General features: G+C 41.2%; 1 long non-coding RNA gene across 13 annotated transcripts in view; it reads left to right on the forward strand.

The window, feature by feature from the left end:
• Positions 1–14,561, forward strand: part of LOC147576907 (uncharacterized) — a 279,867-nt gene that overhangs the window by 53,184 nt on the left and 212,122 nt on the right. The window contains exon 2 of one of the 13 annotated variants that reach the window (XR_015241262.1): positions 4,280–4,448. The exons of 11 other annotated variants lie outside the window; for them this stretch is intronic. This is a non-coding gene — a long non-coding RNA (uncharacterized LOC147576907). Of the gene's footprint in view, positions 1–4,279; positions 4,449–6,997; positions 10,053–14,561 lie in introns of those variants that run through there. One more of the 13 variants, XR_015241265.1, reaches the window with a different exon arrangement.

Below are 14,561 nucleotides of genomic sequence, written 5' to 3' on the forward strand. Positions count from 1 at the left end.
GCTGCCTGGGAGAAGGTGAACTGAGGCAGGTCTCCCCTCCGTTCATTGCGGTCAAAACTCAATCTTTGTTCCAGAGAAAAAGAGGGGACTCTAAATGACCCACATCGGTTCTCTATAATACATTCGTCATGTATTTGTCTGGGAGAAGTATAAACTTAGCAAGGGCACCCAAATGAATTTGTGCTTCTGGGCCTTGACTCACTCTGTCTATCCATGCAGAGTCCCTATGCCAGCTCAGGAGGTGAGCTTGGATACCCCTCACCCCCCCTACCCCCAAACCGTTCCAGCACAACTTTCCTATTCTGTCTTCCTCTCTTGGAGCTGCTTTGGCTCCTGTCTTCATCGAGTTCTGTGAGGATGAGCTCAAGTCCAGTCTGGTCCCTTCAAACTTGAATTTGTCAGTGGTCTTGTCAGTACCCGAGTCTTGACTCTCTCCTGCAGATGTTTATTTGATTAACCCCTTTGACTGTTGCCTTTGACTGTTGCCTTAAGGTGGAATCTTCTGCCCTAATCTCAGCTCCTATGAATTCAATTTCAGCCCTTTAGCCATCAAGGCCAATCCTGAGACCCAGCTAGTTTTAGCAGCTGTCTTATCACACCTAAAATCAGCAATACAACTCAGCCCAGTCCTTAATAGTAGGTTATTTTTGTCTCTCACCCTGATAGAAGTCTTCCAGTCTGAGAGATGATGAAACAGAAAACTGCTTTGACAGTTCATTTATTTATTGGAAAGAATTTAAATATAAACATCTGAATGGAATAGGTAGCCCTGAAACAGGTTCAAACATATACACTATAGGACACTTAAAATATCATGGAGATGGGGACGGATGTTGGAAAATTGCCAGTTGAAGGGAAACAAACCCTCAAGTTATATCCTTATCTTACAAAATGCACCAAAATATATTTGGGGCAGATTATGTGTAAAACGTCTTCATATAAAATAACTTGAAGACCGTGTAGGTGAATATTTAATTTTGAGTGAAAAGTACTTCAAAATGTAAAAGCATGTGATGATCCCACAAAGGAAAATATCAATGCATTTGCATATATAGAATCCAAAACTTTGGTAAACTAAAAAAGTCATAAGCAACTTGGAAAATGTATTCTCAATAGTTGACAATATGTGTGTGTATAAGGTGTATATATATATATGTATATGTGTGTGTGTGTGTGTGTGTGTATATATATATATATATAAGATGTGTATATATAAGGTATGTATATATAAGGTATGTATAAGGTATACATATATATATGTGTCTGTGTGTATAAGTATACATATAAATACATATATATTTGTGTATATAAGGTATAAGGTGTGTATATATAAGATGTGTATAAGGTATGCATATATAAATATACATATATATGTGTGTATAAGGTATACATATATATGTATGTATATATATGACACAAACAGGTAATTAATAAAATTTTCAAGATGATTAATGAGTTCTTAAAATATCAGTCCAAACTTACTAGAGTCAAAGAAATAAAAATTAAACAGCTCTGCTAAATAACTAGTAGCTATTAAAGTAAATAAAACTAGGGGCGCCTGGGTGGCGCAGTCGGTTAAGCGTCCGACTTCAGCCAGGTCACGATCTCGCGGTCCGTGAGTTCGAGCCCCGCGTCAGGCTCTGGGCTGATGGCTCAGAGCCTGGAGCCTGTTTCCGATTCTGTGTCTCCCTCTCTCTCTGCCCCTCCCCCGTTCATGCTCTGTCTCTCTCTGTCCCAAAAAAATAAATAAACGTTGAAAAAAAAAAAATTAAAAAAAAAAAAAGTAAATAAAACTCAAGGCTGCAGAGAAATGGGAATTTCCTCCAGTAACTAAGTATGTGAATTGGCAAAAAGGTTTTGGAAAGCAGTTTTGCAAGACATAAAAAAAAAAAAAAAAAAAAAAAAAAAAAAAAAAACCACTTTGGTCCATCTGATCCACTCCCAATCTGTCCTAAGGAACGTGGTCAGATAGCTATGTAAAAAGATGTCTGTTACAACCTTATACATAATACAGATCCTAGATACATCCTAAATTTCCAGTATTGGGAAAATAGTTAAATAACTTATATCCATAGAATAGAATATTAGATAATGTGTTACAATGTTTTGAAAGATACTAAATGCCAAAAAACGCTCTTAAAATGATGTCGCACTAAAAGGGTAGGAGGCAGAGTTATTCACATGATGACCCAAATGCTGTAAAACATACATAAACATATGAAAACATGAACATCCACCTATATAAGAGAGTAGAGGGAAATGTATTGAAATAGCAGATGTGGCTACCTTTTTAATTGCTATTATTATGGATAATTTTAATTATAATCTGTAGATTTTTGTTATTTTTCTTTTCAAAGTTTGGTAGCAAGCGTGTGTTGCTGTTATAATCAGGAAAAGTAATAAATATTAAAAAGCGTATACCTGCATTACTTGAATTTTTGGGTTTTTTTTGTTTTTGTTTTTTTTTTTTTGTTTTGTTTTTTTTGAGCGTCTGTTAAACATCAAGGGAGAGAGGCAGAGAGGAAGGAGTCTTCCTTCCTTCACTTGTAGTATCTGGGCTGGGGTAGGTTAAGAAGCGGAGGACCCGTATCTTCAAGATAGTCAGCAGGGACTCCAGCTGAGGAACCCATAGCACACGGGTACAGAGAAAATAAAGACAAATTAAAAGAAGGGACTGTGGTTTGAACAACACCAGATGAAAGTTCTATTGAGATGTGTTCCTCTCTGAGAAGTTTCTGGATCCACACATTTCTGATCTCCTGAAAGTTATCCTGGATGGAAAGCAAATATTCTGATTTTTCAATTCTAGTTTTTCTAACCAAGCACTTATATTATACTTGTTTTAGTGGCGGTCTCTTCCACTAGCCTGTAGGATTTGATGGGGTAGGAACCTACTTGGTCTGGTAGGTAGTCGTGCTCCGTGGCATTTGCTGAATAAATGCACAAATGCATGTGCTTGGAAACTAAACTAGAGGAAAGAAGACGGGCTTTCTAGCAGCTTCACAGTGTTATATTTTGCTTCTGGCCCTACATTTTATTTGACCGTGTGTACTATTTCTCTTTTTCTCTCAGAGCTCACCCACAGTAGGCTTGGCTTGCTGGCCATTCAGTCCCACCTTGTGCTGCACATTAGAATTGGTGGGAGTCTAAGAAGAGAAGAAAAGAAATCTGAGGGATGACTGAGTGCAGCGGTCAAGAGCGTGGGCTCAGGCATTCCGTTGCCTGGGTGTGAAATGTGGCACCGCCGTGTGCTAGCTGTGTGACGGGGCACAGGTCACTTGACTTCTCTGTGCTTTAGTTTCCTCATCCGTATAACGATGATAGCAATAGGATGTACCTCCCAGGGATGTTGTGGGCATTAGGTGGGCTTTTAGGCCTCAAACGCTTAGCACATTGCCTGGCACTGCTTAAGTGCTACATAAGTAGAAGCTTTTCTTCTTCTTACTAATTTTTTCCTAACAAGCAGCAGGCGTTCTCTTCAGTTAACCATCGCTATGGTTTCTAGTTTCTCTAAACCTCCCGATGTTTTCCATCCAACCATGCATAGATAATGAACTTGATGTCTTTATAAAGCTGGATATTTTGTAGCAGCTATTTTAAGCTCCCTCATCTATGGTCTCATTTCATTAGTTAATAACTGTCATGACAAAGTGATAGAAAGGGTCCTTTAAAAATATTTCCAATACTGCAGATGCCAAATATCAATTGCCACAAAACTTTTTGCCAAGACGTGTAGTATTTTCCTTACTTAACACATTGTAAAGTATTTTCGTTTTAAGATTAAAAATTTTTTTTCCCTGGACTTTAAGCTCTTCGTGGGCCAAATCTTTCTTCCTATACCTCCCACACAGACTGCTCTCTGTGAATATTTTATTGTCATGCCAATATTAACAAATGAATAATTAGATCCTTTCTCTAAAAAAAATTTAATATTTTTGAGACAGAGACCGAGAGCAAGTAGGAGAGGGGCAGAGAGAGAGAGAGAGAGAGAGAGAGAGATAGAGAATCTGAAGCAGGCTCCGGGCTCTGAGGTGTCAGCACAGAGCCTGACACGGGGTTTGAACTCACAGACCGTGAGGCCGTGACCGAAGCCAAAGCTGGACGCTTAACCTACTGAGCCACCCAGGTGCCCTGGTCCTTTCTCCTTCTATTACAAACACAGGGAACACTGAGTAGTGATAGGCTTACCTCTTAGCACAGGTGTCTCTGACACATTGCTAGATTTCATCTTGTAATTTCATCGGGGAACGTCCAATCCTTATTTCTTACCTTTAAACAGTGTCATCCTCAACTAAGGGAGAATCCACTGAAGGCTGGTTGACGGTGACCAAGTCCTTGGCATGCCTCCATCGGTAGAAATGATAACTGATATTTCTGAAATATGTAATTGCACCCACGGTGAGATACTGGACTATATTACTCATCTTATACGTCTTGCACTGAATAAGGTGTGCAGTTTTAAAAAAGCATGATTGTTATTTTATAATAATAATAATAATAATAATAATAATAATAATACCCTTTTGTTATGTAGCGCTGGGCACTTTATAGAGCATCCTAGACATTATCTCATTTAATCTGTGCAATAAGCTTGGATTTTTATTGCTGTTTTACGTGTGGAAATTTGAATATTGGCAAGAGGGGAGTTGAGGTGTCTCAGTCAGCTAAGCATCCAGCCCTTGACTTTGGCTCAGGTCATGATCTCACAGTTGGTGAATTCAAGCCTCATGTTGCTTGGGATTCTCTCTCTCTCCCTCTCTCCCTGCCCCTCCCCCACTCGTGTGCTCTGTTTCTCTCTCTCTCAAAATAAGTAAATTGAAATTTTTTTTTAATGTTTGTTTTTGAGAGAGAGAGAGAGCATGCAGAGGAGGGGCAGAGAGAGAGGGAGACACAGGCTCCAAAGCAGGCTCCAGGCTCCATGCTGTCAACACAGAGCCTGATGCGGGGCTTGAACTCCCGAACCGTGAGACCGTGACCTGAGCCGAAGTCGGACGCTTAATTGACAGAGCCACCCAGGTGCCCCTCAAAATAAGTTAATTTTAAAGAAGTTAAAAAAAATTTAGCTAGTACGTGCATGTGCTTGACACACACGATGTCGTTCAAGCTCATAATAGCCCTTGAATGAAGCCATAATATCTCTATTTCACTAACATAAATCTAAGGTTCAGAGTGTATGATACAATTGAGATTCAAACCCTAGTTTGGCAGCAAAACCTAAGGTCTTTCTACTATACCAGTGGTTGATTGGACCATATCAGAACCTTCATTTACTTGAGTCTGCTTCTTACCACTGAAGTTACTGGGGTTTTCCCCAACTTTATGAGGTGTAATCGACAAGTAACAACTGTATGTATTTAAGGTATAAAACATCATGGTTTGATATATGTATACATTATGAAATGGTCACTATAATCAAGCTAATTAATACGTCCATCACCTCACATACTGTTTATGCGTGCGTGCGTGCGTGTGTTAGCAGATTTCAAGTGCACAATATAGTCTCATTAATTATAGTCACTACACTGTATACTAGGTTCTCAGAACTTGCTCAAACTGTAACTGGAAGATCGTATCCTGACTGACATCTCCCCATTTCCCCCATCCCCCTGCCCTTGGCAACTGCCTCTCTTCTCTCTGCTTCTGAGTTCATGAAGTCACTGTGTGCTCATCGCTAGTGACATCAGGGTCTGGACGTGCCCATGATTCTAGAGGACATCGGAGGACAGCCTTTTTTTTTTTTTTTTTTTTTTTTGCCTCATCCTTCCCAAAGAGAATTCCTACTTGCCCCATCCTCTGTCACTCGTGGTAAACATGGAGAGTGCAGACACTGTTGTATCCTTGTCTGTCTCTGTCCGCATGGTCTGGGACCAAGGCTAGCGATTAGGGAGGTGGCCGAGCTCCATTAGCCTTCTCACCGTTCTTTCCCCGTCCCACTCTTTCTAAATCTAATTCCTCTATGCACAATGCCCTAGAAAACTAAGATCACAAATTGGGCAGTTGGGCTGCCCTGGGAAGTAGAGAGCAATGGCTACCTCAGCCTATACTCTGACTTGCCTTTCAAGGATGTTTGTTCCAAAATTCCAGAAATTGACCAATTTTGTAAAATTTTGTAAAAAACAAAAAACCAAGTTAAGTTTGCGCCTTCCAAACAGTCTGATCTTTAGATCCTAATAACCCTGGCTGGAAGGTAGAAACTCCAGCGTTCGCTTTTGGGTCAGGGTGTCATTGCTCAATATGCTAAGAGAATTCATTTTCCTTGAGTGTTTTTCCTTTCAAGTCACGTTTTACGGCTAGAGTTACTCAACGAATTAATAGGTATAGAAATGCAAAGCTCTTTTCTTATTACATTCTATCGATCTGATTGCAGTGTCATTAATTGAAAGACCAGGGAAATGTGATGGATAGTTCAGCTCAAGATTCTACATTCGTTTTGGCCCAGAGCTGTTGGAAAGAAAGCTGCATGAAACTGACTGAAAGAAGCCTTTTGGTCCGACATGAATTATTCTTTCTCTGTAAATCCTTGTAAGAGCTTTCAGTCCTAGTGAGATTTACAATGTGAAATTATAAACTGTTTCTACTCTTAAAAGGCAAATCAAAACTCAGAATGCTTATTTGTGGAGTTGGAAATCATCCATCTTGCATGTATATGACATTGAAAAAAAAAACCAATTCTGGCAGAAACAAATTCTGACTCAAAAATAAGGAAGTGGGCATTTTGCTCTTTATCTGAAGTAATTTCATTTGGAAGATTGTGGTTGTGAACCATTATTTTCATTCATCACCATTGCGTCCATCTCATTCAAGTGCTGTGTGAAACTTGAGAGAGAGGCTATGTGGTTAGGGATTGTTTTTTATGGCTATTTTCTTTTTGGATTGTTTGACCTAGTACCCCTTGAATTTCTCCCATAAATTTAAATTAACTTGAGAATTTTGTATACGTGTAGATATGCGCACATGCATATTTCACACGTGTACTCTAATATGGAAAATTCAAAGGAATGTTTTTAAATATTGTAATCCTCCACGTGAAGGGAAAATTCTTAGGCTTGGACCAGAGCATATACTACATTATATCTGATTTGTTCACGAAGGCTGAGCATGTCTCCTTTACTTTCCACTCATTCTATTTTTCTGTTGTGTTTATTATTTTTAAGTATTTGAAGCTTCAAGTGAATGCATAGAATACTCGGATGTAAAAGCACATCTAAGTCATATCCATTCCTTGCTTTTAATAAACATTTTTGTTTGGAGAAGTTTAGAAGTTTCGTGCATGTTCCTAATAATACATGTCCTACTATATATTTATTTTTCATGTATTTATTTTTTTATCCTTAGTCTATGCTGTTTGAATCGCCTTTCTCAAGGTGCGATCTCTGATCCTGGTTGTGCTTTTGGATGGCAGCATAAGTCATTTGTGGAAAGATAGGAAGTGAACCAATTGCCACATGGAATGACCTCATTTGGGAACGCATCTTGAAAATGGATTTAACGCTCTCTGAGCTCAGAGACAATGGGTCAGGGCTTGGGGTGCTCCTCACTGACCTTTGGCTTGGGAAGAAATGCGGGCTGCTTCCAATGATCATCAGCTAGCTACTCTGAGAGTGAAAAAGAGAAGTGGATGCTATTGATGAGTGCACAGGCTGCCTTACCCCTGATATTATGTCTAAAAATACATCCACAGAGAGGCAGGCATATGCTCGCGCCTTGGTGTGAAGGAGCTCTCTCTCTCTCCCCCCCCCCCGCCCTCTCTCTCTCTCTCTCTCTCTCTCTCTCTCTCTCTCTCGCCTGTGTTTCTTGCTATACCCATCTAAATTCTGGAGTGAGGAGTTAAATTATTCCGGAAGCCCTGCCAGGTTTTGATTTGCCATTGTCTCTGCTTCTTCGTTGCCTTTGAATGGGACCCTTGATACGGGGCTTTCAGAGACCAGCCAGTGCTGCTGGGGTCCGTGACTTGCCGATGGCGCCTGCTCGTTCCCGTTGTGTGTTCTGTCCGAGGCATGCTTTTCTTTCCTTTTTGGGAGGCAGAGAGCACTGGGCAGAGGTTGCACTTGGCACATGGCAGCTCCGTTTGTCACTGCTGTGGCTGTTATCCCCCTCGGCAAGCGCCAAGGAGCAAACAGGACGGTGGGTTACCTCGCCAGCTATTTAGCACTATTTCCCTTCTCCCTCTCAACCTCGCTAGGGTTTCTTTCTTTCTTAAGTGACGGGGTGTGCTGGGGGAGGGGAGGGGGGGTCCTGAGCCTCCCTCTCTACCCCAGCTTTATCTTGCTGGGGACCCGGTGCACCCTCCTTTCTAACACGTCTCCTCCTTGTGGAAGGAAGCTTGCTGGGCTCACTGCCCTTCCCTGCGACTCCGCTTTTAGGCTCCGTCGTTGCGGTGTTCTCTTCCAGGGTTATTTCCAAATTGCACGGCTTGTGTAGTTACCTGCCAGATTAAAAGGGGGAAAAAAATGACTGCTTGAGCCATTTTGTCAATAGGAAGAAAGAAAACAGAAATTGCTCTTTAGGGTGGCAGACCCCAGAAGAGGGGTAAATAGCAGATGGAAATAAGGTGACACTGTTTTTGCAACCCCTGCCACCGCTTGGCTGTAAATGCATGCCTTCAGGCGAGACTTTTCTGTCTTGTTTATGGAGTTAGAGAAGATGCGTAACTTCCAGGATGTTTACCATACCTTGTCTGCAAATAGTTTCGATTCTGGCAAGAAGTGCTGGGGGAAAAATGCAGCTCTTCATGGCCCAGACAAGAGGGAAAAATCACAGAGCACACAGAGCACACCCTTCCCTTTGAAATTATCCATATTCAAAAGTGAGTAAGATCAACTGTTACTTAGACCTCTCTTCTTCTGCTTGTGTATTCAAGTTAGCAATATTTTGATGTCCTTGAAAACTGTAAGGCAAAGCATTGTTTTTCAAAAGGGTTGGCTTTTCTTTTCTTTCTTTTCTTTTCTTTTTTTTTTTTTTTGAGGCTTCTGCAAAATGAGATAAAAGAATTCTTGATGTGGCTTCAGATTGTTAGCACAGAATATACCCGGAGAAAGTTACCAGCGAACTTTCCACTGTACGCTGGGACTCCCAACACGTACAATTAAAAAAAAAAAAAAAAAATACACATGCACACACACCCCAGAGCAGAGCACTCAGTGTTAACACCCAGACCTGAATTTTAATCAGAGTAATTTCATCTGTTACGGGGGAGAATTGATCTTTCACGTACACTTTTCTATAGCTGAATCCCTCCCCCTCCTCTTTTTGTCACTATTTTATTAGCTTCTTTCATAAAAGCCACTGAAATGGACAAAGAACTCTACCGTATACTTAATTGAAGCTCTACTTGCAGTTGTTAAAATGGAGCATGGATCAAATATGTCATAAACTCTGATTTGTCACTGGGTATTTCCTTTCAGTTCAGCTTAATGCATTTCAATGATGCCAAAGAAGCATATATACCTAGAGGCGCTCCCATACCTAATTATGCAGCTGGATACATTAGTAACCTGTAATGTCACATAGATTTGAGAGTTAAACAGAAAAAAAAAAACAGGAAAAGATGCCCCTATTTGTAGCCAGCAAGTTGCGTGATCCAGGTGCCAGAGTATTTGCATGTCTTTCCACCTTTGTTCCTTCAGAGGCGTTGAGGGTCTCTGCTATTGCTGACTAATTGATAGTTCTAGTAACCGCTATAGGCTCCTTAGATTAGAAATGCATGCGGACGTGTGTCTTGATTCAAACACCAAGGAACGCACACTCTCACTTACTTACACAGGCAGAAAGTCTTCATACTAATAGAGGTGTGATGGAGATAGCAGGACATAAAACAGAGGAGAGAGAGAGAGAGAGAGAGAGAGAGAGAGAGAGAGAGAGACAGAGAGAGAGAGAGAGGGAGAGGGAGAGGGAGAGGGAGATGGCTGGCAGCAAGTATACCCCTGCAAATAGTTCTAAAATGCGTTTGCAACATGCAGAAGCCTTCAGAACCATCCAACAATTCAGACACCCTTTTTATTTCTTCTCTGCGGGACGCCTCCATCCAGACTATTCGCAAACACACGGAAAAGGTGAGAGCCCTGCCATCTTAGCTCAGAATTCATCTGATCTCCTTTTTTCCCCCCTGCCTTGTATTCCTCAGTCCATTGTCCACGCATCCCATGGCAGCCACCCTTGCTCTTGAATGCAAGTGTCACAGCAGGAGCAGAAAGAGGGTTGAGGGAAGGCATTGTCAAAGCCATGGTTGTCTATTGTTTCTTCGCTTTCCCTGATCTGCCTTTTTTTTTTTTTTTTCCTGAGGCTTTCCCTGACTAGTGGCCTCTGTCCAGGAGGAGGGAGAAAATTGCAAGAGTTCATAGAGTAGTAGAGTGAAGCCGATTTTATTGCACACTGTTTGATAAACAGCTCAGCAATCCAGTCCACGGAATTAGAAAATAAAGCAAGAGTGGAGGGTTCTGGTGGGAGAGCGAGGGGGGTGGTCTTTGGAGATTGTTTGCTCCAGACTAGATGCCAAAGGCAGTTTGTCTGCAAGGACTTCCGTGGTGGGATTGGTTTCCTGCTGCATTTTCGGGTTTAAAAAATCATGAGAAGAGTCTTATTCATCTGTCAAGGTTTCCATTTGTTTATTTTTGTTCCGTTCAACAACTAGATGGAAATTTTAAGTAAGGCCAGATCTGCTGTTTGTGATTTGCTCAAATGTTGAAATCAGTTCAGCCTGAGCCAGTGATTGTCTTTTTCAGATCATTTACGCTTGCATGTGAAATGTGTGTGATAACTTGCCAATGTATATTACAAAAAAAAAAAAAATGCTTTTGACCATCCCGGGTGTGGTTACGAATCTGGGGATTATGTTATTTTGCACCTTAATCAGAGAGCTGTTCTTTTGGGCGACATTTATGCAAAAGTGATTATCTGCTTTGAGCAGGCCAACTCTTCTGATAACTCCCAAACTTTTCAAAGGTTATAGAAGCATACTCTCAAGTAGATTTTTAGCATAGTATTTCAAATGGCCATTTGGCATAGGCATGAAAATGCTGGGAATTTTTTTCAGCCACTTTAACTTAATGTAATCCATATTTCTTCAAATGCATAAAAGCGATTAAACCGATTCTGCCTAGAATCGGAAAGCAGATTAAATTTGAACTCCACGTTCAAGCGATTTTGCCAAAAAGCAAACAAACTTCCAGATTCTTATCAACTTAGTTGTAGCCCGGAAAAATCACGTCTAACATTGATTCTCCATAGTTTTCTTCCTTCTAAATATTGTACTATCTGTAATTCTGTAGAAAATTATTCCAAATTGGTCATTTTTTTTTTTTTTCTCAAGCCATGTAACAACTTGTCACAGGAGCCCAACTCTACTATTATCAGGATTTGCTAACATTCAGCCTTTCCGTCCTAAAATGTATGTTAAGCAGAGGAAGACATTTTTTTCTTTCAAGGAACCATTCCACTTTGTAACACATGCTGGTGGGTTGATGTTCCATATGAGCTCATAATTTCTTTCTTTTCCAAATAATGATTGTAGCCTGTCTGCGAATGTGGGAGAGAATAACTTTTGGGCTCCCTGAGAAAACACCCTAAATTAGAAGTCTGAGTATTCATGTATTTTAACAGCTACTTTGACACCCCACAACTACACTCCCCCCTTTCTCTTCTCACTGCCTTGATTTAGGGGACTTGGGCCCAGCCACCCTGCCTCCTCCTTTTGTGAAGGAACATTTCGAAATGTCTATAGAAAGCAAAGTTCTCGAAGAAATGCAGCACAGGGCATGGTTTGAATGCAAGTCTGAATTTAATTGCGGCCACCCTGGTAGTACCCTGTTTAATTTCCAACACACATCTGCATGATCCCCACATCAACTCCAGGCCAGGAATTGTGAGCGAGGAAAATTTATCTGTGATAAAGTTACATATCTCTTGCCAAGGAACAGTTGCTTGGGGTTGATTCAAAAGTCAAATTTAAACAAATGTTCCCAAGGCCTTTTGTGTATGGGGACGTTGGTATTGCTAACTTCTTCTGAGCGTTTTGAACCGAGAGAAATGGAGAGTCCCATCTTCTGACCCGTCTACTTTGGCAACATTGTGAAGTGAGGGGAAAATGGCTGAAATATTACAAGGCTGGCTAGTATTTCCACTTTAAAATGCTGACGGCAAAGAGGTTAATGACAGGCTCAGGGTCTCCCTCTGGTTGAAGTGCTGTAAACAAGTTCCTGCTGCGCTCCAAACAGCGTGGTTCTCCAAGGAGCTGGAAGGGATGTTCAGAGCCATGGGGGAACAGACTTGGAGGGAGCCCCATCTCTTAGCCTGTGCCCCCCCCCCCCGCAGATATTTAATTTCTGCTGGATCTACTTAAAAGGAACAACTGCTCTTGTGGCCACGGTCAGTCCCCAGACATTTTAAAGGCACAAGTTCAAGCAGTAATCCAAATATTTTACACAGCTGGCTCTAGCTGTTTCAGTAGACGTAGAACTTACAAATCAAACAGAAGACTTAACCTGGGCATTTCTGAAAAATGGACCGCCCACCTCTATTATCGTACATATTGAACACAATGTGGTTGGAATATTATTTGTGCGTTGTATCTTCTGGGCTCTGAAAATACAAACCTCTTTAAAAATCAAAGGGAAGAATAGTTATCTGTTGGCATTTTAGAAGAATACCTTGCCAAGAATCAAGCAAAAGATCACACGTATGAGTGTGTGTGGAAGATAAAAGAAGGACGTAGCTGTTCTATTTCTGTTTGTCCACATGCCCTCAGGCTGATTTACTATAACCACCAAAATGGCAGGGTTTGGCCCAAAATGCTAAGTAAACTCATGCTCAGTCCCCTCATTAATTCCAAACGCGTTCATTCAACTGAAAACATTTTTTCCCCCACAAGCATATAGTTTTGGAGACTCTGCACTTGAGTAGCAGACACACCTTTCAGGGTTACCACCTTTTAAACCCTTTTGGGTTTCTTTTTTCTTTTCTAAATTTGTAGGCGAGCTGTGTTATCCCCTTCCGAATGAATAGTACACCTTCTACTCAACTGTATGAAGCCTTCGGAGATAAAGTCCCTCATTTAACTTCCTTTGTGACATAGGGTTCCTTGTACTCACAAGAAGTATAAAATGAGGACTTTCTACCGGGATCATCAACCAGGACAGAAAACTGTTCTTGTCATCTTTTGGGAGGCAAACAGAAAGCTTCTAATGGCTTGTTAAATTAGCAAAGAGGTGGTACTTGGATATGATGGTTTATGTTCAGGAGTTGGGTTTAAAAATAAGCAAATATGGAAAACGAGGTTTCCATGGACAAAGGATGCTTTGACTAAGCTCTCTTTTCTCCCCAGATTTATTTTTCTAGGGTCGGAGGGATGTAGGTACTATTTCATTTATATAGACTTGCTAGGCTCACTGCAGATGTTTGGGATTTCCTGGAAAAATAACTATATTATTTTGACAGTTGACATTTTAAGCACAGCATAAGGCTCCCAACAGTATTCTAGGAGAAGTTAATGTGGCACTCCAAGGCTTTATTTTTTTTATTTTTTATTCATTTAATGTGGAATTCTATGTAAAAGAAACACTGATGATTTGGAGAAAATCCCTCCTCTACCAACTTCTCTGAGAGTAGATCTGGAAGGATGAGAACAGGAAATGTAATATTACCTATGCATATGCATGAGTATGTAATCCAGAAAATGCTTACTCCGGCAGTGCCGTCTAGAAAGTTTGTGGGAGGCCATTAAAAAGGGATATCTCACTCTTAAATATGGAGAACAAACAGAGGGTTCCTGGAGGGTTGTGGGAGGGTGGGGGGCTAAATGGGTAAGGGGCATTAAGGAAGTTACTCCTGAAGTCAGTGTTGCACTAGGTGCCAACTAACTTGGATGTAAATTTAAAAAAAAAATTAAAAAAACAAAAGGGATGTCTCAAGCTAGCCATCCTTCCAAAAGTTAGCAATTTTGTAATGCCTCTCCGGTATTCCCCGATCCCTTTTACAAGTCCCCATCCCCTTGGGCCCTCTTGTCCTTCCCTCCTCGCTCCAATGACTGGCAAGGTAGGACTAAAATAAAGCCTGCCAGGAAATACCGGTGCCATTTGCCCAGTGAAACCAGGTCATCCCAGCATCCAAGAACTCCTAGAGTGAATGTAATTTATTCACTTTGTTTAGCCTTTGGAAGGAAACCGATTATTGTCACTGTTGCAAAGCTTATGTCTCAAAAAGCTGAAGTCATTTGATGACCACAGTCTAATGTGTCTTTATACTCTTGACAGGAGTGACTTCCCCCCACCTCACATACATAAGTAGGACCCAAGACCCGGCCTGCCCTTAAAAACTCACGATCGAAGGATGCCTGGGTGGCTCAGTCAGTTACGCGTCCAACTCTTGATCTCACCTCAGGTCATGATCTCATGGTTTGTGGGATGGAGGTCTGCATTGGGCTCTGTGCTGACAGCGTGGAGCCTACTTGGGATTCTCTGCCTCCCTCTCTCTCTCTCTCTCTGCCCCTCCCCTGCTCGCCCGCTCTCTCTCAGAATAAATAAACATGAAACCATTTTTAAAAAATTCACAATCGAAGAGGAAGGTTG

Source organism: Puma concolor, chromosome D1 (assembly GCF_028749965.1).
Source record: "Puma concolor isolate L17-30 chromosome D1, mPumCon1.1.hap2, whole genome shotgun sequence".
Classification (NCBI taxonomy): Eukaryota; Metazoa; Chordata; class Mammalia; order Carnivora; family Felidae; genus Puma; species Puma concolor.